Source organism: Ranitomeya variabilis, chromosome 5 (genome assembly GCF_051348905.1).
Source record: "Ranitomeya variabilis isolate aRanVar5 chromosome 5, aRanVar5.hap1, whole genome shotgun sequence".
NCBI lineage: Eukaryota > Metazoa > Chordata > Amphibia > Anura > Dendrobatidae > Ranitomeya > Ranitomeya variabilis.
In genome coordinates, this window is record NC_135236.1 from 165,964,388 (window position 1) to 165,986,697 (window position 22,310).

Genomic DNA, 22,310 nt, shown 5'->3' on the forward strand with positions numbered 1-22,310 from the left:
CCCTTCCGAGCCCTGTCGTGTGCCCAAACAGTGGTTCCTTCCCACATACAGTATGGGTATCAGCGTACTCAGGACAAATTGTACAATAACTTTTGGGGTCCAGTTTCTCTTTTTATCTTTGGGAAAATAAAAAAAATTGTTGCTAAAAGATCATTTTTGTGACTAAAAAGTTAAATGTTCATTTTTTCCTTCCATGTTGCTTCTGCTGCTGTGAAGCACCTGAAGGGTTAATAAACTTCTTGAATGTGGTTTTGAGCACCTTGAGGGATGCAGTTTTTAGAATGGTGTCACTTTTGGGTATTTTGAGCCATATAGACCCCTCAAACTGACTTCAAATGTGAGGTGGTCCCTAAAAAAAAGGTTTTGTAAATTTTGTTGTAAAAATGAGAAATCGCTGGTCAAATTTTAACCCTTATTACTTCCTAGTAAAAAAAAAATTTGTTTCCAAAATTGTGCTGATGTAAAGTAGACATGTGGGTAATGTTATTAACTATTTTGTGTCACATAACTCTCTCATTTAACAGACTAAAAAATTCAAAATTTGAAAATTGCGAAGTTTTCAAAATTTTTGCCACATTTCCATTTTTTTCACAAATAAACGCAAAAATTATCGACCTAAATTTACAACTAACATGAAGCCCAATATGTCACAAAAAAACGATCTCAGAAGCGCTAGGATCCGTTGAAGCATTCCTGAGTTATTACCTCATAAAGGGACACTGGTCAGAAGTGCAAAAAACGGCCAGGTCATTAAGGTCAAAATAGGCTGGGTCATGAAGGGGTTAATTAAAATACATTAGAATATGCATTAGGTTATGACAATAAATAGGCAGACATTTAGAATTAAAATACATGTTAGTTTTATGCCACCTTTTCAAACAGGTAAAGCAAAAATCACTAAAAATTATTACATGCTATATAGCAAATGAATCAGGACATAATTTGTAATATATTTAAAAATTAGCAAGCTATATTTTATGGTAAAATATGTTACTTATCAAGTCAGCAGTATGTTGGAGCAGAGTACATGGCACAAACACCTTTCCTTTTCCATTTTCTTTACTTATAGGTTAACAGATGGTCGCCATAACCTTGGATTACTGTACTCACATCAGGACCTGACCTTAACATCAGGTAGTGCTATAATTCTCTTTTATTAGTTTAATGGTAGTAGACAAGCTTTTTGAGATTTTCCTTCAAGATTTTATTTGCTGTTTCCTGACAAAATGTGTTTTTTCCTGTCAGTGCTCAATTGTTAATGACTTTATTTAAAGAATGAATTTCTTCTGCATGCATTTTTCTTTGCCCTTAAAAGTACTTAAAGGACTTTTCTGACCCTAAAATAAATTTTTAACAATGCTTCCATTTATTCTCCAATGTTACATAAATGACCCCCATGTAGTTTATTTTCTTTATTTTTCATTCCTTTTTATGTTCAGCTCACCGCTGCAGCATGGTTTGCTTATGATCCCTCCTTCTTTGTTTCATGCTTCTTTTCGTACTATACCCAGCATGCTTAACAATGTACTTAAAGCTAGTGAAACCACCAGGAACTGAAGTAACCACAAACCGTCAAACACCAATTAAAAAGTACAAATTTAGCGAGAAAATGTTAAAAATAAAAAATAACAAATGTCAATATACAATATCAAGGTCTACTAAGGAATAAACAAAACAAGCAAGGACATGCAGAGTCCAGTGAAGGTTTACGGGAGCAACCCGAGGGAACCCCAGCAAATACACCAAGGTCAACAACTAGCAAGTGAACATACAAATAATCATATTGCTAGTAAGGACCCTCTGATCATCAAGATAATTAGTATGGTATATACAAAGTTCAGAATGACAGGTGCTTACCCATAATATCCCAGAACCTCAAATGCCCTCCTTGCTGCCCCAGCGCGCAGTTTGCATGATTGCTTTTTCAATAGGAGATGTCTGATCCACTGTCCTTCATTGAATATATATATTTGTACCAGCCAGATGGTGTCAATTAAACTGTGCATGAATTACGGAATCCACACCAATTAAGTCACTTCTTCAATAGCCGCCACAACGTTGCACGCATGTGGGGAGAACCTCAGGTGAAATTGTGTAACAAATTGTACCATTCATTTTCTCCTATTATCACTTTTTGAAAATTAAAATCTTGGGGCCAAAGCAACCTTTTGGTGGAAAAAAATTTTAAATTTCCGTTAACTCAGCCTAAATTTATACAACTCTGTGAATCGCCAGGATGTTAAAAATGCTCACAACACCACTAGATCAATTCCTAAAGAGGTATAATTTCCAAAATTGGGTCACTTGTAAGGGTTTCTGCTGTTTTGGCATGTCAGGGGCTCTTCAAATGTGGCATGGAATCCACAATCTTTTCCAGCCGAAATTGAGCTCCAGAATTGAGTTAGCGTTCCATCCCTTTCAAGCCCTGCAGTGTGCACAAAGAGAAGTTTTCCACCACAAATCGGGTATCTGTGTTCTCAGGAGATATTGCAAAACAGTCTGTATGGCGCATTTTTCCTGTTTGGGTTTGCCAGTCTAATAAAGCATGTTGAAAGGCTGTGATTGGCCAGTGCAGCAAATTATCCAGCCTGCTCTCATTAGTGTAGGGATAGAATGCAGCTAGAGTAAGGAACAGATTCTGACTGAGCACTCTGCAAAAAAACCATTGTGTGTACTCTGCAACCTATATCTGTGGGAGTACTGTGCCAAAAGCCGCTGAGTGACTTCTGCTACCCATATATGTGAAAGTACTGTGCCAAAAAGCTGCTGTGTATGCTCTGCAACCCATATCTGTGGTAGTACTCTGCCAAAATGCCACTTTGTGTACTCTCCAACCCCTGCCTGTTGGAGAACTGTGCCTTTAAGCCATTGTGTATTCTGTGTCTCATCTGCCTGTGGTAGTACTGTGCCTTTAAGCTACTGTTTACTGTGCTCCCCAACCAGTGTGAGTACTGTGCATTTCCGCCATTGTGTGTGCTCTGCACCTCACCTGTGAAAGTACTGTGACCTTAAGGAGGTGTGTGTTATCTGCCCCCAACTGTAGGAGTACTGTGCCGAAAAGCCACTGTGTGTACTTTTGCCCCCCCGCCTGTGGGAGTAAGGTGCCTTTAAGCGATTGTGTGTACTCTGCACCCTTTGTAGGAGTACACTGTGCTGTCAGACCCTGAAGTGAGGCATAAATATTCTGAATCTGAGCACCAACTGTATGGCGAGGCATCTAAATTCCAAGCTTGAGGTGCAGTGGAGTGCAAACCTTAAAAAGCATTACAGGTCTGAACCTCCTCCTGCTCCCTCTTCTGCTGCAGTACTCGGCCTCTTCCTCCATCTCATGACCAACAGGGCCACCTGGCAGCCCACAAAGAGAGGCTATCAAAGTGTCATCACCACCACCACTGTCTCTGAGCATTTCCACACCGTCCCATGGAAGTGTTCATCTGCTTTTCTTCCCCCAATCCCTCAAGAAAAAAAGATAACACCACCTAGCCATGGTTATGAATGACAGAATTTCCAAATTACTGGCCTTTGAAATGCTTCCATTCTGGCTGGTTTAGATGGACAGGTTAAAAAAAAATAATGGTGGCTGCTCTCCCAAAGTACGTTGTTCCAAGCCGCTACTACTTTTCCAGGTGGGCCATCCCCAGCCTGCACAACCATGTTGAGGACCAAATCAAGTATGCACTGCACAACACAATCAGTGTCAAGGTCCACAGAAACACCAATTCGTGGACCAGTAAGCATGGCCAGGGATGTAACATTTCTCTAACTGCTCACCGGGTAAATGTAGCGGAGGCTGGGATAGAGGTGGAAGGTGTTGTAGCCTATGTCCTACCACCACTTAGGATTGCTGGACATTTATCTGTTCAGGTTGTCTCCTACTACTGCTCCACTTTCTCCACCACCTCCTCATCTGGTCACAATAAGACCTGCACCACCAGCTTCATCACAGCTGGGGAATGCGACAGCAGGCTATTCTGAAACTCATCTGCTTGGGGGAGAAATCCCACAAGACATAGGAGCTGTGGACTAGGATCAAACAGCAGACAAATTTGTAGTTGTCTGTGCCTTGTAGGTGCCTGTGAAATCTTGTAGCAGCTCTGGGCCTAACTGATTTGTTGCACATCTCTTGCCTGACATGTGCAGAACTTCCTGAAAAATTACCCACAAATGTTGGAGCTGTGGCAGTGTGTGCGTGCTTTCACCATTCTCACCCTGCTGCTGCTCGCCTGTATGCACTGCAGTTTCACTTCTGCATTCCCACACAGCAGCTGATATGCGACATACCAAAAGGTGGAACTCCACCTTGCATTTGCTGGAGAGTCTGTGTGAATATCTGCAGGCAATGGTTGAGTATAAGATGCAGCACACACTGCTGAATCGCTCTGAAAAATATCACCATTTCACCACCAATGAGTGGGCCTCCATGCAGGACAAGTGTTCCATCTTGTGCTGCTTGGAATATTCCACCAATATGGCCAGCGCTGTTAATGCCATCATCAGCATTACTGTACAACTTATATGCCTGCTGAAAATAAAATTTCAGGTCATGATGGAAGAGGTGTTGGCACCGGAGGATTAGGAGCAGAAGGAGCAGGAGGAGCAGGGCCAATTCACACCCTTATCAAGCCTGTCGTCCACACATGGCTCGGAGGGTGGGTTACCATCCCAACAGCAGCCAGGTACCTAACGGTACAGCCACGGGACAGTTTGGATTAATTTTACATCAGCTTCATAGCAAAAAAAAAAAAAAAAAATCAGTGTTGGATAACTATTCCCTTGACTTTTCTACATGTCGACCTTTTCCTCCATTTGCACCTACACCTCCTGGTTATGGATTGGCAATTTTAGTTTTTTGTACTCTATGTTGTTTTAAGTCATTTCCATAAAAAAAAAAATTAACCCCCCCCCCAAAAAAAAAAATTGGATTACTCCTCCCTTGACTCTTTATTTATTTTAAAGTACAGAAAATAACGGCACTCCAGGATCTGGTGGGTGCTCAGATAGTGTTCAACCCCATAATACAAGTATATGTAGAATAGGACCATCTGGACCCGTGGAAGCCTGTTACACGTGAAACGACCGTAGTCCTGTTCTTCTGCCTAGCAAAAGCACAAAAAGAGAATTCAAAGATCCTCCAAAAATTAGAAAAAACAGCAAAATAAGGCAGAGATGCTTACCTGCCTAAGCCTCAAACAAATGCACTATCAGGATGCAGTGGACCCATGTGGTTGAGGATACACAGGTGCAGCATAACCGATGAGGCAGCCACTCTCAACCTGCCAAACTAATGGAGGGGGTGGCCGCTTGGCACATTGCTGCACATAAAAGACTTGTATGCGGCGCTGTTCACACAATGGAGATGCACAGCATCCAGGCAAGCCTAGTAGTGACACCCTTCTATTAGATCAGGCGGGCCTGCCCAGCGCTATCCAAATGCACCCCATGTGAACAGACACCACAGTTTACAAGATAAAAATGGGCCCAACTGCACCCCGAAAAAAAGTGCAAAAAACACATAAGAAAAAAATCTTTATGTGAGGTATTAGTTGATATTTTGGCCAAAATACGGAAGCTCATGACCCGCGTCAAGGGTCCCCACGCTCATGAGTCCTAACTCTAAACAGCAAAAGCACAAAAAGGGAATTCAAAGATCCTCCAAAAATTAGAAAAAACAGCAAAATAAGGCAGAGATGCTTACCTGCCTAGGCCTCAAACAAATGCACTATCAGGATGCAGTGGACCCATGTGGTTGAAGATACACAGGTGCAGCATAACCGATGAGGCAGCCACTCTCAACCTGCCAAACTAATGGAGGGGGTGGCCGCTTGGCATATTGCTGCACATAAAAGACTTGTATGCGGCGCTGTTCACACAATGGAGATGCACAGCAACCAGGCAAGCCTAGTAGTGACACCCTTCTATTAGATCAGGCGGGCCTGCCCAGCGCTGTCTTGTAAACTGTGGTGTCTGTTCACATGGGGTGCATTTGGATAGCGCTGGGCAGGCCCACCTGCTGTTTTTTCTGTTCATCTGCCTGCATAACTGCATTCGTCCTGCCCTCAAAAACCTTGTCCATGAAAAGTTTTCTTAAATTAAGGACTTAGGTTTTTATGACACGGTAAACGGAGTGTTGCTGCTTTTTTCCCTATTTTGGATATGTGGAAAAGGAACTCGCACTCCAAGCTCTAAGAAAATCTCGTTTTTCATCCAGAACAATCCAGAAAATCCACGGCTGTGCAAATAAATGTAATGTCGACATTCTTGCAGCAACTTAGCACATTACCATTGCACTTTATGCTAATTGCAACTCCTCTTACTTCGGCCACTTTTTGCAAGTTTGAGAAATGTCTGATTGACCAAAACGTCACATTTATATGCAAAGTGTTACATTTATATGCACAGCGTTGGATTTTCTAGATTGTTCTAAATAAAATTCAAGGTTATCTTTGAGTTTGGAGTGCCAGATTCTTTAATTTTCTTTCTTTTTTTTTTTTTCTTTCTTTCTTTCTTTCTTTTTTTCTTTCTTTCTTATTTACTTACCTTCTTGCTTCCTTTCTTTCTTCCTGTTATATAGCGCTATTAGTTCCACAGCTCTTTACAGACATTATCGGCACTATCCCCATTGGAGCTCACAATCTAATTTCCCTATCAGTATGTCTTTGGAGTGTGGAAGGAAACAGGAGTACCCAGAGGAAAACCTGGAAGAAATGTGAAAACGTCCTGTGGGTAAAATTTGTTTTCCGCTTCTCTTGGGAAAATGTGGAAAAATGCTCTATGGGCGAATTTTGTTATCTGCTTCTGTGGGGTTACTGTGCCCAAAATCCTTTGTGTACTCTGCAGCCATGTTTATATGATTAGTGTGCCTAACAAATAATTTTACTCTACCTTTGTGGGCCTAATGCTCATTGAAGGATTTAGCTACTCATTCCAACTACAGAGCCTCTAAATTGTTATGAACAGTTATTTTGCCTCATAACATCAACTGCTGACTCAGTTGAGAAGTGGCTAATTTGCTTGACTGCTGCCTTCCATTAATGTGGTACACATTTATCAGGCTTCCTCTCTGGAATAGAACCCTGATTCTCCATTACCCATGTATACTCTGAAAAACCTCCTGTGAGAGTACTGTGACAAAAGTCACTGTGTGTACTCTGCATCAGAGATGATTGAACTTCTTTGGAAAACTTTTGCCAATCTCAAATTCGGCATGAACGTAGCACATTCGGATTCTTGTTCGGTTTCCCAGGCATTTTTCCAGTCAGCAAGATTCAGTCATAGATTTTTAAACGATCACGTTTCCACTATTGTATGTTTAATTTGGGGAGTAGGTGTATCTAGGTATGTGGAGCAGGGAAGTGTAATTTTTTTTTTCTGTAATAATTCTTAGAGGTGCACCCCAATCACTCTTGTTTACACCCGTGTCACAAATTTCCAAACGTCCAACTGACTGTGGGGAACCACAGATGGGCCATTCTGCAGAGTTGTTCACACATTCTTTTCCATGGGCATCAGAGGTCTACTCCAAAGATTCACAGAATCCAGAGGAGAAAAGCATGTTGGATTTGGGCTGGACAAAGTAGGGTGTGGGCAGAATCCAGACCCTCGCCACCAAGCTTTAAACACCAGGGATGGAGGTGATCCTAATCCTGGTGAGACTCAGAAACCAAAGGCAACATGTGGGCTGTACTGTGGTGTCAGGAAAGGAAGATAATGAGGGTGACTCTCAGGGTGAGGAGCATGAGAACAGAGAGGATGACAATGAGGTTGTAGAGCCCACTAGGTATGAACCTTGGAGTGAGGTATGCAGCTGAGTTGCTCAGCAGATGAAGTGTAAGAGGAGTAAGACAAAGTGGTTACACTGCGGCTTCCCTCACAGAAATGAAGTGATGCAACCATGACAAGCACTGCATCGTCAGCCACAACTCTGGCTGTGGCAGCATTGGTCGCAAGCATGCAGTTTCCAGGGGTGGCAAGGTTTGCCTTGCCTGGGCCATTTTTGAGACCGCAAAGGAAGACCCAACTAACATCTGCCAAATTTGCAAAAATAACTCAGTCCATCAAAAGTTGCAATAATTTGACAACTACATGCCTGAACCGGTTCATGTGCGATCAACATGCCTTAGTGTGGGAATCTCACTACACTAAAATGCTGACTAGCCGGCCTCACCAACCACTGTCCATCCCATTAAAAACATCTACAGCTTCTTCCTCCACCGTCACCGTATCAAGTGTTTTCACGCAAGTCTCCGGTAGAGATGAGCGAACCTTTAGACATTCACCGAATGTACTCGAACCCCATTAAATTCAATGGGAGGCCAAAATAAATGTATGCAAAACACCTTATGGGTTGAGAAAAAGCTTCCCAAAGAGCTAAAATTAGGGGCAGACACCATGAAAAGTGGCATCAAGTGACCCACAGTAGAAATTTGCAAATGGCACAGTAGCAGTCAGCCATGAACCTTGCATGAAGTATCAGGGTCTTTCCCAGCATTTACAGCTTTGAATTAAAGTTTCAATGAGGACCTGGTGGTTAAAGGAGCGGTGTAAGACTTCTTTGCTGGGAGCCCTGATACCTTATGCAACAGCTCCAATTTATTTTTTTTACAGCCACGCCCAGATAGCACAAACATCAGTTTCATACAGTACAATTGGTAGAAAAATGTAAGGAAAGAAACACAGAGAGTTGAGCGAAAGTAAGTGCAGGCCTGCCAGTCTTGAAGCCCTACTTATAAAGGCAACACACATGGAGGATATCCAACTTAAATTCTCCAAATTTTAAAAAATTAATGCAACACACTAAAGTGGCATCAATCTCCACTGAGTAGAAATAGTATTATAGGCCTCTCACACACCTTCTACTACATGCAACTCTACTACTCCACATTTCAAAAAAATTATTGTCGCACACGACTAAAGTGGCATCAATTTCCATAGAGTAGAAACAGTAAAATAGGCCTCTGACACACCTAGTACAGGCAACCCACCAGATGGAGACTTAACTTGGAATCTCCACATTTCACACACTACTAAAGTGGTATCAATTTTCACTAAGCAGAAACAGTATAGTAGGCCTCTTACACACCTACACAAAATTGTTTGTAACATCAGCAACAGTAGCAACAGCAGGCACAGAAGCCACTACAAAGGTGTCACAGACTGCAATAATGCAAGATCAATGCATGACACTAAAATCAACACCATTGCCTAGATTGCTAAGTCTGTGACTGGGATGCAGAAGTCATTGGAAATTCATGACTTATTCATTTTGATGAAAGTTAGGTGGTCTATGCTTTCATGGGATAGAAGGATGTGCTTATCCATCAAGACACACCAGCATCGGTGAAGACCCTCCAAGGTGTGACAGATGAGCTTGGGCCATGCTTCTGTTTTTGAAGACCAAAATGCAAAAGGGTCCAAACCCCCTCAATGACATTGATACTGAACTCAAGAAACTCCTGCACCATCCTCTCTAGTTGTTCACAGCGTGTCAGACATGTACTCTGTTCTGCTGGTGCATAGGCTAGTCTGAAAAATGCTTCTTCTGCTGCTAATATTTTTATGATGATGCCTTGAAGTTCTCGGTTTGGGAGGTATAGACCTGTTATGCACACTGTGTGCCTCATTGCTGTCTTCGGGAAAACCACTCTTTAGATTGTCTACAAAAGAGGTGTCAAACTGCATTCCTCGAGGGCCGCCAACAGGTCATGTTTTCAGGATTTCCTTGTATTGCACAGGTGATAATTTAATCACCTGCACAGAATGATTCCAGCACCTTGTGGAATGCTAAGGAAATCCTGAAAATATGACCTGTTGGCGGCCCTCGAGGAATGCAGTTTGACACCTCTGGTCTACAAGCATGTTTTGATACTCAAGCATGCGTGCATCCCTTTCCATTGGGGTAAGCATCTGGCTAAATGTACGCTTGTATCATTGATCTGAGTTGCAACCCAGTAATCAGCAGGATGAAAATAGTGCAGAAAGAAGGTGCTCATGTGTCCATGAGATCCAAGTGCATGGTGTGTTGGTAGTGGGGAAACACTCAAAGTTGCTTACTCTGTCCCCTCCAGTCAACCATGGACAACAGAGGGGGATCATTATCCTCTTCATCTCCTGACTGCGTGTCCTTCACCTTTTCCCCCTCGTCCTCCTCCATTTGCTCCTCGGCTCCTGCACCTTCACTAACAGTTTGTCTGGTATCATGAGCCCCACTCAATCGCTGTAATCTACCCTACTATGGCACCCACGTGTGTGACGACACTTTAAGATATTGTTATTCATTCTTTGTTCTCCTCTGCTTCCACCTCTTCCTCTGAGATCACCACCTCCTCAGACTAAAGCTTGATTGGCACCACATACATAATGCATTGTCCCAGGACATACTGCACCAGTGCTCGTTGCTGCTGCCACAGTTGTTGCAACATGTGCAAAATGGAATTCCACTATTTTGGAACATCGCAAATCAAGCATTTAATCAGAGGGATGAGAGACCTCTTTAGCGATGCAAGTTGATAACCTGCAGGGTGTGATCAGCAGAAATGAGCACACAGTGACCGTACTTTCAGCAGCAGCGCATCCAGACTGATATAGTGGTGAAGAAATTGCTGTACCACCAGGTGCTGACATAAGCCATGCAAAGCATGTGTGAGAGATTGCCTCGCCGTAGGACCGCAACCAGGCTTGCAAAGTTATCGCGCACAGCCTTCTCTGGCTCCAGGTTCAGTAGATACAGCCATTGCCATTGCTCTAACTTGGCCTGGATAACTGTCCACAACTCATGAGCTGTGTGACTGTGATCTCCAAGGCATATTAATTTGACCACTGCCTGACTGTGGTGACCCATGGCTGTGAAGTACGGAGGTGGGGGGGATTCTCTCTCTGCACTGTTAAAATTTGTGTCTAATAAAAAGAGAGGTTGAGGGCACAGGTCGTGGCCTTAGAGGTGGTGTAGGAGCAAGAAGCAGTGGAGGACCTGTTAGTTACAGAGGTTTGTCCTGCAAGCCTTGGGGATTCAAATACTTGTGGAGCAGCGCCTTGACTGCCTGCCCCCACAGCCACCAGAATCACCCAGTGCCCAGTCAGTAAGATGGAATGCACCTGCCCATGTTTGCTCGTCCAGGTGTCAGTGGTGAAATGCACCCTGGCAGACACATTTTTTTTCAGGGAATGGATGATGTTGTCTGCGACATGCTGGTGTAGCATAGGCACAGCTTTCTTAGGGAAGTAATGGTGACTGGACAAGTGTTACTGGGGGACTGCGATGGCCATCAACTTTTGGAAGCCGTCTGTATTCACCCGGCGGAAAGGCAGCATTTCCGTGGCAAACAGATTGGAGATGGTGCAGTTAAAGCTCTTAGCTTAGGCAAATGTAAGAGGAAAATTCCTTTAGGTGACCACAATTGCGGGACTGAGGGCTGACTGTTATACTGAGAGAGGGTGGAACACAAAAAACAAGACAAACTGCTTAAATGTGAGTGAGGAGCAGATGTTATTGTGGATTGAGAAAGATGTGTTTTGCTAGGCAGCACAAAAACAACAGTCACATACCCTTCTGTAATAGCTGATGGGCTCTCACCCCGACTGTAGGGGATAAACAAGTGAAGACTTGGCAAGGTGATGGAAGAGGAAGAAGCAGCAGATGTGGTTGATGGGATGGCCAGTGGTTGGCAAGACCTAAGCATTTTAGCTCAGTGAGATTCCCATACTAAGGCATGTGCCAGTTCATGGATGTAGTTGTCAAATTATTGCAATTTTTACCTCTATTGAGTTTTTTTTCCAAATATGGCAAATAACTTGAGGTGGGTCATCTTTGCAGTCTCAAAAAAGGCCTAGGCAAGGCAACCCTTGCTGCTTCTGCGAACGGCACACTCACCAATGGTGCTGGCTGCAGCCAGAGTTGGGGCTGAGGATGCAGTGCTTGTCATGGTTGCATCACTTCATGTCTGAGTGGGAAGCCATAACGTAACCTTCCCATCTTCCTCTTCCTACACCTACTCTGCTGACCTACTCAGCTGCGTACCTCTGGGCTCACACCAAGTGGGATCTTCAACCTCATTGTCATCCTCTCTGTTGCCACACTACTGACAACTCTGGCCGCATCCACACCTACCCAAGAGGCGGCAACAGAAGCCATGACCCATCAGCCTCCTAGTTCTAGACCCAATCTGTCAACACCTCCAGATTATGGCGGTGCCCTTGCTTTTAGTCAGGGGTTCTTTAAACATTGCTCGCTGCACTTTAAACTCTTGGCTCATCAGTTCACCTCAGATTGGGCCAAAGTGGCTTTCATCATGTCCCATCTTGCTGGCGAAGCTCTGGCATGGCTAAATTCCCTATGGGAGAGAGTGGATCCTCTTGCTTCGAACCTCCAGTCCTTTCCAGAAGCTTTCTGTAAGGCCTCTTTCACACTTCATTCTTTTTTATTCCATCCAAATCCATCATTTTGTGAAAAAACGGATCTAGTAAATGTTGCTGCTGGATCCGTTTTTTTCTCATTGATTTGTATTACCGATAGATTGTGAGTGATGGATGGCCTTCCGTTTCATCTATTGACATATCCATCCTAAATTCTTTGTCCATCACCCGGAGACAACGCACGTAGAAACGTTTTTTGTGTACGTCATAAAATCGCCCAGCGACGGATCCTGCACTGTCCGTCATTGGCTATAATGGAAGCCAATGGATGCAGGATCCGTCGCCGACCGTCAAAAAACAGAATCCGGGGACAGATTACGTTTTTTGAAACTGAGCATGCCTGGAAGGATTTCCATTCAGGGGAAAATCTCCCTCTCTCTCTCTGTTTTTTACAATCAGCACAGGATCCGTCTTTTCAAGACTTTGACGGATTGTGACTAGGGTTGAGCGAAACGGGTCGATCATTTTCAAAAGTCGCCGACTTTTGGCTAAGTCGGCGTCTCATGAAACCCGATCCGACCCCTGTGCTTGTCGGCCATGCGGTACGCGACTTTCGCGCCAAAGTCGCGTTTCAATGACGCGAAAAGCGCCATTTCTCAGCCAATGAAGGTGAACGCAGAGTGTGGGCAGCGTGATGACATAGATCCTGGTCCCCACCATCTTAGAGAAGGGCATTGCAGTGATTGGCTTGCTGTCTGCGGCGTCACAGGGGCTATAAAGGGGCGTTCCCGCCGACCGCCATCTTACTGCTGCTGATCTGAGCTTAGGGACAGGTTGCTGCCGCTTCGTCAGAAGCAGGGAGAGCGTTAGGCAGGGTCCACTAACCACCAAACCGCTTGTGCTGCAGCGATTTGCACTGTCCAACACCACCTTCGGTGTGCAGGGACTGTGGAAGCTATTTTTTTTTTTTTCCCCTCAGCGCTGTAGCTCATTGGGCTGCCCTAGAAGGCTCCGTGATAGCTGTATTGCTGTGTGTACGGCACTGTGCAAACCAACTGCTTTTTTCAAAGCACATATCCTCTTGTTCCTTCCTTTCTGCACAGCTATCTTTTTTGTTTGTCCACACTTTTTATTTAATTTGTGCATCAGTCCACTCCTATTGCTGCCTGCCATACCTGGCTTAGATTACTGCAGGGAGATAGTAATTGTAGGACAGTCCCTGTTTTTTTTTTGGTTTTTTTGTGGGAGATTAAGATTGGCATTTCTGCTACAGTGCCATCCCTGTGTGTGCCATCTCTCACTGAGTGGGCCATAGAAAGCCTATTTATTTTTTCCGTGATTTGTGTTCTAAATTCTACCTCAACACAAAAACACTACATCAATCAGTGGGAGAAAAATATTGGCCTCAGTCAGGGCTTGTGTGTCACTGCTGTGTGTGCTATCTCTCATTCAGTGGGCTATAGCAAGCCTATTTATTTTATTTTTTTTTTTTATATTATTTGGTTTCTAAAGTCTCCCTGAAAAAAAAAAAAAAACCTAAAAAAACAGTGGGAGAGTAATATTGCCCTTTCAGCTTGTGTGCCAGTCTTGACTCCTGGGTGTGCCACCTCTCTCTCTCATTCAGTGGGCCATAGAAAGGCTATTTTTTTGGGGTTTTTTTTTAATATTATTTGGTTTCTAAAGTCTCCCTGAAAAAAAAAAAAAAAACATAAAAAAACAGTGGGAGAGTAATATTGCCCTTTCAGCTTGTGTGCCAGTCTTGACTCCTGGGTGTGCCACCTCTCTCCCTCTCATTCAGTGGGCCATAGAAAGCCTATTTATTTATTTTTTTTAAATATTATTGGGTTTCTAAAGTCTCCCTTAAAAAACAAAAAATACATAAAAAAACAGTGGGAGAGTAATATTGCCCTTTCAGCTTGTGTGCCAGTCTTGACTCCTGGGTGTGCCACCTCTCTCCCTCTCATTCAGTGGGCCATAGAAAGCCTATTTATTTTTTAAAAAAAATATTATTGGGTTTCTAAAGTCTCCCTTAAAAAACAAAAAATACATAAAAAAACAGTGGGAGAGTAATATTGCCCTTTCAGCTTGTGTGCCAGTCTTGACTCCTGGGTGTGCCACCTCTCTCTCTCATTCAGTGGGCCATAGAAAGGCTATTTTTTTTTTTGGTTTTTTTAATATTATTTGGTTTCTAAAGTCTCCCTGAAAAAAAAAAAAAAAACATAAAAAAACAGTGGGAGAGTAATATTGCCCTTTCAGCTTGTGTGCCAGTCTTGACTCCTGGGTGTGCCACCTCTCTCCCTCTCATTCAGTGGGCCATAGAAAGCCTATTTATTTTACAAAAAAAAATATTATTGGGTTTCTAAAGTCTCCCTTAAAAAACAAAAAATACATAAAAAAACAGTGGGAGAGTAATATTGCCCTTTCAGCTTGTGTGCCAGTCTTGACTCCTGGGTGTGCCACCTCTCTCCCTCTCATTCAGTGGGCCATAGAAAGCCTATTTATTTTTTTTTAAAATATTATTGGGTTTCTAAAGTCTCCCTTAAAAAACAAAAAATACATAAAAAAACAGTGGGAGAGTAATATTGCCCTTTCAGCTTGTGTGCCAGTCTTGACTCCTGGGTGTGCCACCTCTCTCCCTCTCATTCAGTGGGCCATAGAAAGCCTATTTATTTTTTTAAAAAAATATTATTGGGTTTCTAAAGTCTCCCTTAAAAAACAAAAAATACATAAAAAAACAGTGGGAGAGTAATATTGCCCTTTCAGCTTGTGTGCCAGTCTTGACTCCTGGGTGTGCCACCTCTCTCCCTCTCATTCAGTGGGCCATAGAAAGCCTATTTATTTATTTTTTAAAATATTATTGGGTTTCTAAAGTCTCCCTTAAAAAACAAAAAATACATAAAAAAACAGTGGGAGAGTAATATTGCCCTTTCAGCTTGTGTGCCAGTCTTGACTCCTGGGTGTGCCACCTCTCTCCCTCTCATTCAGTGGGCCATAGAAAGCCTATTTATTTTTTTTTTTAAATATTATTGGGTTTCTAAAGTCTCCCTTAAAAAACAAAAAATACATAAAAAAACAGTGGGAGAGTAATATTGCCCTTTCAGCTTGTGTGCCAGTCTTGACTCCTGGGTGTGCCACCTCTCTCCCTCTCATTCAGTGGGCCATAGAAAGCCTATTTATTTTTTAAAAAAAATATTATTGGGTTTCTAAAGTCTCCCTTAAAAAACAAAAAATACATAAAAAAACAGTGGGAGAGTAATATTGCCCTTTCAGCTTGTGTGCCAGTCTTGACTCCTGGGTGTGCCACCTCTCTCCCTCTCATTCAGTGGGCCATAGAAAGCCTATTTATTTTTTTTAAAAAATATTATTGGGTTTCTAAAGTCTCCCTTAAAAAACAAAAAATACATAAAAAAACAGTGGGAGAGTAATATTGCCCTTTCAGCTTGTGTGCCAGTCTTGACTCCTGGGTGTGCCACCTCTCTCCCTCTCATTCAGTGGGCCATAAAAAGCCTATTTATTTTTTTTTTAAATATTATTGGGTTTCTAAAGTCTCCCTTAAAAAACAAAAAATACATAAAAAAACAGTGGGAGAGTAATATTGCCCTTTCAGCTTGTGTGCCAGTCTTGACTCCTGGGTGTGCCACCTCTCTCTCTCATTCAGTGGGCCATAGAAAGGCTATTTTTTTTTTGGTTTTTTTAATATTATTTGGTTTCTAAAGTCTCCCTGAAAAAAAAAAAAAAAAAAAAAAAACAGTGGGAGAGTAATATTGCCCTTTCAGCTTGTGTGCCAGTCTTGACTCCTGGGTGTGCCACCTCTCTCCCTCTCATTCAGTGGGCCATAGAAAGCCTATTTATTTATTTTTTTTAAATATTATTGGGTTTCTAAAGTCTCCCTTAAAAAACAAAAAATACATAAAAAAACAGTGGGAGAGTAATATTGCCCTTTCAGCTTGTGTGCCAGTCTTGACTCCTGGGTGTGCCACCTCTCTCCCTCTCATTTAGTGGGCCATAGAAAGCCTATTTATTTTTTTTTTTAAATATTATTGGGTTTCTAAAGTCTCCCTTAAAAAACAAAAAATACATAAAAAAACAGTGGGAGAGTAATATTGCCCTTTCAGCTTGTGTGCCAGTCTTGACTCCTGGGTGTGCCACCTCTCTCCCTCTCATTCAGTGGGCCATAGAAAGCCTATTTATTTTTTTAAAAAAATATTATTGGGTTTCTAAAGTCTCCCTTAAAAAACAAAAAATACATAAAAAAACAGTGGGAGAGTAATATTGCCCTTTCAGCTTGTGTGCCAGTCTTGACTCCTGGGTGTGCCACCTCTCTCTCTCTAATTGTGGGCCATAGAAAGCCTTTTTTTTTTTTTTTTTTTTTTAATATTATTTGGTTTCTAAAGTCTCCCTGAGAAAAAAAAAAAAATAAATTAGGTGGGAGATTAATATTGACATTAGTGCTTGAGTGACAGTCCTGCGTGTGTGTCATCTCTGTGATTTTGTGCCACAGAAAACAGAGTGTGTAACATTGTGCCTGATTTTCCTTGTGGTCTCACTAACCTGTTAAGGGATATTGAAATCATACTGAAGTTATAGCTCACCGTGTAAGTTGTTTGACAGCAACAAATAAAGTTACTTTGGTTAAGATTTTAAAACAATGAGGAAGTCTGGTGCAAGAGGTCGTCGTGGGCGTTCATTGTCAGCTGGTAATGATGGTAGTGGTAGTGGAGCATCAGGTGGTCGTGGGGATAAAAATATTCCACCTAAGTCTGGAGCTGTGGAGCCAGTTTCGTCGTCAGGCTACACAAGGCCTCGAATGCTCTCTTTTCTGGGAGTAGGAAAACCGCTTTTAAAGGCGGAGCAGCAACAGCAAGTTTTGGCTTACATTGCAGACTCAGCCTCTAGCTCTTTTGCCTCCTCTTACGAAACTGGTAAATGTAAAAGCAGCGTGTCGCTTGTGGATGTTCACGGTCAGGGACAAGTCGCTTCCTTGTCCTCCTCAGCAAAAACTACAACAAGAGAGAAGGATGCAGCAGGCGACACAACGGGTCACTCCATGGAGCTCTTTACACATACCGTCCCTGGCTTAGAAAGTGAAACATTTAACAGGCCATGCCCATTACAAGTATATTCTGACATGGAGTGCACTGATGCACAGCCACAGCCAGAGTACTATGCTGCTCCTTTGACTCAGACCACCACATTGCCCTCTCAGGGTACAGATCCACAATCAGACCCTGATGAGACTATGTTGCCCCGCCACGAACGCTATACCACCGACCGACACAGTGACACAGACGAAGTTGCACACGAGCTCGAAGAGGAGGTAATAGATGACCCAGTTATTGACCCCGATTGGCAGCCATTGGGGGAACAGGGTGCAGGCGGCAGTAGTTCAGAAGCGGAGGTGGAGGAGGGGCCGCAGCAGGCATCAACATCGCAACAGGTTCCATCTGCCGGGCCCGTATCTGGCCCAAAACGCGTGTCAAAGCCAAAACCTGTTGGAGCACAGCGTTGCCATCCGGTTAAAGCTCAGTCTGCAATCCCTGAAAAGGGATCCAAGTCTAGGAAGAGTGCAGTCTGGCATTTTTTTAAACAACATCCAACAGATCAGCGCAAAGTCATTTGTCAAAAATGTTCAACTAGCTTAAGCAGAGGTCAGAATCTGAAAAGTCTAAATACTAGTTGCATGCATAGACACTTAACCACCATGCATTTTCAAGCCTGGACTAACTACCAAACGTCCCTCAAGGTTGTAGCACCCTCGGCCAATGAAGCTAGTCAGCAACGCAACATCCCTTCCGTCACTGTAAGGCCACCATTTTCTGCACCACCGGCAGTATCTGTGCAGGTTTCTTTGCCAGCCAAAAGCAGTCAGGGTCAGGGAACCACCAGTTTTGTAGGAGGAAATATTGCATCTAGGGCACCGGCGGAAACAATACCGTCTCCAACCGTCTCTCAGTCTGCCATGTACACCGGCACACCCGAAAGTTCCACGATCTCCAGCTCTCCAGTCCAGCTCACCCTACATGAGACTCTGGTTAGAAAAAGGAAGTACTTATCCTCGCATCCGCGTACACAGGGTTTTAACGCCCACATAGCTAGACTAATCTCGTTAGAGATGATGCCCTACCGGTTAGTTGAAAGCGAAGCTTTCAAAGCCCTGATGGAGTACGCTGAACCACGATACGAGCTACCCAGTCGACACTTTTTTTCCAGAAAAGCCATCCCAGCCCTGCACCAGCATGTTAAACAGCGCATCGTCCATGCACTCAGGCAATCTGTGAGTACAAAGGTGCACCTGACTACAGATGCATGGACCAGTAGGCATGGCCAGGGACGTTATGTGTCCATCACGGCACACTGGGTGAATGTGGTGGATGCAGGGTCCACAGGCGACATCAATTTAGGGACAGTTGTGCCTAGCCCACGGTCTAGGAAACAGTTGGCTGTAGGCGTTCGCACCCCCTCCTCCTCCTCCTCCTCGTCCTCCTGCAGAAGCTACAGCTCTTCCACAGAACGCAGTCTGCCAACCACTCCATCGGCAGATGACACTGTTGCACACCAGTTGTCCCATTATGGGCCAGCTACTGCCAAGCGTCAGCAGGCTGTATTGGCTATGAAGTGCTTGGGCGACAACAGACACACCGCGGAAGTTCTGTCCGAGTTCTTGCAACAAGAAACGCAGTCGTGGCTGGGCACAGTAGATCTTGAGGCAGGCAAAGTAGTGAGTGATAACGGAAGGAATTTCATGGCTGCCATCTCCCTTTCCCAACTGAAACACATTCCTTGCCTGGCTCACACCTTAAACCTGGTGGTGCAGTGCTTATTGAAAACTTATCCTGGGTTCTCCGACCTGCTCCTCAAAGTGCGTGCACTTTGCTCACATATCCGACGTTCGCCTGTACACGCCAGCCGTATGCAGACCTATCAGCGGTCTTTGAACCTTCCCCAGCATCGCCTAATCATAGACGTTGCAACAAGGTGGAACTCAACACTGCACATGCTTCAGAGACTGTGCGAACAGAGGCGTGCTGTTATTTATTTGTGGGAGGATACACGGGCAGGCAGTAGGATGGCAGACATGGAGTTGTCAGGTGTGCAGTGGTCGAAGATACAAGACATGTGTCAAGTCCTTCAGTGTTTTGAGGAATGCACACGGCTGGTTAGTGCAGACAACGCCGTAATAAGCATGAGCATCCCCCTAATGCGTCTGCTGATGCAAAGTTTGACGCACATAAAGGAGCAGGCGTCTGCACCAGAGGAAGAGGAAAGCCTTGATGACAGTCAGCCATTGTCTGGTCAGGGCAGTGTACAGGACGAGGTAGCGGGCGAAGAGGAGGTGGAGGACGAGGAGGATGATGGGGATGAGTATATTTTTAATGCCGAACCTTTCCCGGGGGCACAGGAAATTGGTTGCGTGTCACGGCCGGGTTCTGGTTTTTTGAGGGACACAAGTGACGTAGATTTGCCTGCAACTGCCCCTCAACCAATCACAACCGGAGATTTGACAACTGGAACTTTGGCCCACATGGCGGATTATGCCTTACGTATCCTAAAAAGGGACACACGCATTACGAAAATGATGAACGATGACGATTACTGGTTGGCCTGCCTCCTTGATCCACGCTATAAAGGCAAATTGCAAAATATTATGCCACATGAGAACTTGGAACTAATATTAGCAACCAAACAATCAACTCTTGTTGACCGTTTGCTTCAGGCATTCCCAGCACACAGCGCACGTGATCGTTCTCACACGAGCTCCAGGGGGCAGCAGACTAGGAGTGTTAGGGGTGCACACATCAGAAGTGGCGTTGGACAGAGGGGTTTTCTGACCAGGTTGTGGAGTGATTTTGCTATGACCGCAGACAGGACAGGTACTGCTGCATCAATTGAAAGTGACAGGAGACAACATTTGTCCAGTATGGTTACTAACTATTTTTCATCCCTTATCGATGTTCTCCCTCAACCGTCATTCCCATTTGATTACTGGGCCTCCAAATTAGACACCTGGCCAGAATTGGCAGAATATGCATTGCAGGAGCTTGCTTGCCCGGCAGCAAGTGTCCTATCAGAAAGAGTATTCAGTGCTGCAGGTTCAATATTAACCGAAAAAAGGACTCGTCTGGCTACCCAAAATGTTGACGATCTAACATTCATTAAAATGAACCACAACTGGATTTCGAAATCTTTTGCCCCACCTTGCCCGGCCGACACCTAGCTTTCCTATGAAAGGCTCTTGCCTGTGAATTACTTTTCTAATGTCTAATTTGCTGCAGCTGATTGTACAGCATACGACATGTTTACACCTCCCTAAATGGCCAAACTCCCCACACGGGGCCGTGGTATCGCGACTTGGCGCAAGCACCCGTGAGACTGCTGTTTGTCTGAAGAGGTGGGTGTGCTCGCTTTTGGTTGACGGCATTGCTACTGGGTCCCTCATAGTACAATGTAGTGTCTCTGGCGGTGGTGGTGCGCACCCAACGTCAGACACACCGTTGTAACATGAGGGGCCCTGGGGCGGTCCCGCCGGCCTCTAGAGAGTTCCCCCCTACCCCAGCTCAAAATGTGCTCTACCACATGCAAAATTATGTCGCACAGCTCCACCAATCTTTAGTCTATTCGCTGACATCATTCAATGTCTGGCACTGACAATACACATTTGTAGACATCTATGATGCAACTTAAAGTAGTCTGTGTCTGTGTCCTATATTGGCACCATTAAATAGTTACTGCCAAATTACTATGTCAGAAACTCAGCAGATGAGCCCACCCCTGTACCTAAGTATGCCACCTTTTTTTTTGTTTTGGTTGTTTTGCGAGACATTAACATCTATTTATATTTTGGGAGTACTGGGACAGACACTCCTTGCACTACTCCTCCACTCACCACCAAGCTGCCCGTGTATCCATGTAACCGCTGTAAAACTGCCATGAGCCTATTGTTTGTTATTTTAGGCCTTTGAAGCCTGTCTGCGGTCCCTCCTTCCACTAGTCCTCCACTGACCAGACCACTGCTGCCCGTGTACCCCTGGAACCAATTATAAAGTGCCTACAGCCAGCCCATTTTTTTATGTTAGGCCTTTGAAGCCTGTCTGCGGTCCCTCCTTCCACTAGTCCTCCACTGGCCAGACCACTGCTGCCCGTGTACCCCTGGAACCAATTATAAAGTGCCTACAGCCAGCCCATTTTTTTATGTTAGGCCTTTGAAGCCTGTCTGCGGTCCCTCCTTCCACTAGTCCTCCACTGGCCAGACCACTGCTGCCCATGTACCCCTGGAACCAATTATAAAGTGCCTACAGCCAGCCCATTTTTTTATGTTAGGCCTTTGAAGCCTGTCTGCGGTCCCTCCTTCCACTAGTCCTCCACTGGCCAGACCACTGCTGCCCATGTACCCCTGGAACCAATTATAAAGTGCCTACAGCCAGCCCATTTTTTTATGTTAGGCCTTTGAAGCCTGTCTGCGGTCCCTCCTTCCACTAGTCCTCCACTGGCCAGACCACTGCTGCCCGTGTACCCCTGGAACCAATTATAAAGTGCCTACAGCCAGCCCATTTTTTTATGTTAGGCCTTTGAAGCCTGTCTGCGGTCCCTCCTTCCACTAGTCCTCCACTGGCCAGACCACTGCTGCCCGTGTACCCCTGGAACCAATTATAAAGTGCCTACAGCCAGCCCATTTTTTTATGTTAGGCCTTTGAAGCCTGTCTGCGGTCCCTCCTTCCACTAGTCCTCCACTGGCCAGACCACTGCTGCCCGTGTACCCCTGGAACCAATTATAAAGTGCCTACAGCCAGCCCATTTTTTTATGTTAGGCCTTTGAAGCCTGTCTGCGGTCCCTCCTTCCACTAGTCCTCCACTGGCCAGACCACTGCTGCCCGTGTACCCCTGGAACCAATTATAAAGTGCCTACAGCCAGCCCATTTTTTTATGTTAGGCCTTTGAAGCCTGTCTGCGGTCCCTCCTTCCAC